Consider the following 3,006-nt stretch of genomic DNA (forward strand, 5'->3'; position numbering starts at 1 on the left):
TGGTCGAATAGTTTTCTGAAATTTTAGTTTACGTACAATAATAGGATGATTAGAAGTCTAAACTGTATTAAATTATATTTAATACAAAGTGACGCGCCACGTCACTGGTGACACAGCGCGCCACCAAGTGGTGCAGCGCGCCACCCTTGGCGCAGCATGCCACTTTAGATTTTTCCGGATTTTAAAATTTATCTTTCGTAGAGTTTAATCCGACTTCGAACTCCCGATTTTCCCTATAAATACTACCCAAATTTCCCCCGATTTTCCCTTCAACAATCAGCAATTCATCAAGCATTGTTACTTTGAGTTTTCTCAAGTTTCCATCATACTTCCTCGGTGTGATTCGAGTTCTCCAGTCCCGACTCCTCAATATAAACTTCGATCAAGGGTTATAAGGTTTATAATTCTGAGGGTTTGGTCCAAAACAATCCAAACTTTCTTTATTGCTTTCCTTTAATTCTTATTATTGTTATTTCAATTATTTGCCTTTAATTGTTGGTTTATCTTTCCTGAAATCTATTAACGTGTCTATTATTTTGATAGCAAGAAATTCGCGCTTTCAACATAAGTAAATTATTTACTTCCTTTGTTTATTGCCTTCTTGTAATCATGTTAGGATAATTCTTTATTAGTATCATGTCTAGGATTATAATTGTGATGGTGATGTTTTGATGCTTGTTTGATCATGTCATTGCTTCCAATATTATGCATGTTTATTGTTTACTATTATATTTTGGATCACTAGATTTATAGGTTTAATTGGGAACCTGTAATTGAAAATCACGCCTAATAAGATTTTAATTAATTCGTTTAGGTTCAATATGATTTTAATCGAAGTGGTCATTGTAATTAGTTTTATGTGCGCATTAATATTCAACCAACTTAGACTAATATTAGTTTGGAGCAAATTAATGACCTTGTTTGTATGTTATTGAAAAGCAATGAACGAATGTCACAATAAGAATCGAGTAGAGGCCTATAAGGGCAGAGTTGGCTTCTTTGACTCAACTTTGTACCATCATCCCCGAATATCCAATAATGGTTCGTTAGACCACTATGGAGTTAGAAATCTCATGGATTGTGAATGGGGTGTAACCTTCGCAATTTGTGAACGGTTTACAAGTTCCAAAAAGACTTATTGACGACTCTCTATTTCCATCCTACGGCGCATTAGTTGAATCCCACTTCCTATGATCGCCGGCATGCTTAACAACATGACCCACAGTAGGAAAAAGCGTGAAAATTCCCTACACACGCCTTGTTATTTTTGGTAACCATCAAGTTGAGGGTATTGATTATAATGAGACTTTTTCTCCCTTTGCTAAAATGGTGACTGTTCGTGTTTTCTTGGTTGTGGCTGCTGCGAAAAATTGGGGACTTCACTAGATGGATGTTCGCAATGCATTTCTTCATGGTGATCTTGATGAGAAGCTATATATGAAACCACCTCCTGGGTTTCATGGCCAACCCGGCATGGTTTGTCATCTTAAGTAGTCATGTATGGTCTACAACAAGCACCTCGTTGTTGGTTTTCTAAATTAGCCGGCTCCCTCAAAAGGTACAGTTTCTCACAGTCGTACTCTGATTATTCTCTCTTCACTTTGCATCAAGGGGCAATTCATCTAAGTGTTCTATCGTATGTGATGATTTAATCATTGCACAAACCCAGAAAATTCAGATAAAATTGAACAACCCACATAATTCAATTTCAATTAACAAGATTTTACAACCAAAAAGTTCAAGAATTTCACCGAATTTTGCTTCCTTGGCTTCGATTTCCAAGTAGAAGGACGCGGAATTTCAATTACATCAGGGTCTTTGAGCGACAAACTATTGTTGCTACTACTCCGAGCAAACATTCTCTTCCTACAAAACCCGGGAAAAAAAATATCGAATTAATGCAAATAGGAAATGAAATTTAAGAAAAAAAAAAATTAGGGTCGGTTCGTATTGACAAAGAGCTGGACTTCTTAACTTTCAATGGTGTTCTGTAGCTGTCTTCTCTCTCTATGGGTAAGTAGCTATTCCTTTATTCGCCGCTCCAAGATGCGACTCGTAATGGCTTAATTGCACCTTCTTATGTGTCCACTACTAATCAGTTAGCGGACGTGTTTACAAAGACTTTGGGATAACAATTGTTTGACTATTTAACCCGCAAGTTGGGCATGCTTGACTTACATGCTCCAACTTGAGGGGTAATAAGATAAATATAAGAATATATGATTGTTATATATGATAAGTTTAGATATTGCCTAAGTTAGGTAGTTTGCATATATGGGAATAACTTTTCCCTTCTTTGTTGCCATAGGATAAGGACTAATTGATTTCCTTGCCTACCTTGGGATATATTGTATGATAACGCACATTAATGAAATCAAGAATGATTTCTGCCTATCTTATGCAGCTTTACACATATCCTCATCTATTACTGTAAACCATGATGGAAAATATCTCCACCATAGACAATAAATCGCTAAAAAGAATTCGCCCACTTCCAAGGAAAAACCCCAAAATCAAAGCTAACAAATGAAGGGAAAAACTATGTTAACATACCTTAACCAACCACAACGGAAATAATCACCACCATAGACAATAAATCATAGCTGCAATTTCACCATCACCGCTACAATCCAGCCCCAACCTACCCTAAAGGCTGCAATCAACAAGAAAAACAAGCAAAAACAACCATCTTTTGTTTTGAAACACCAAACAACAGCACCAACAAAACAACTCAAGTTTTCAAACAACAGACTACAACTAAATAAATAAATGGGTAGGAGATAAAGTGGAAGAGGAAAAACAGCTCAACATCAAAGGGAAGAAATTGGATAGAAGAGAGTAAAGTCAGGAAAATCTAAGCTACAATATTTTACAGTAGAAGAATGACATCAAATATTACATAATTAAGTGGTTAAGCCTTTAATTTATAAACTCGAGGTCATGAAATCTTACATATAGTACAAGTATATTCTTATTTCACAATTGAATGCAATAAAATAGAACACC

The sequence above is a fragment of the Chenopodium quinoa genome, unplaced genomic scaffold (genome assembly GCF_001683475.1).
Source record: "Chenopodium quinoa cultivar QQ74 unplaced genomic scaffold, ASM168347v1, whole genome shotgun sequence".
NCBI classification, from domain to species: Eukaryota; Viridiplantae; Streptophyta; class Magnoliopsida; order Caryophyllales; family Amaranthaceae; genus Chenopodium; species Chenopodium quinoa.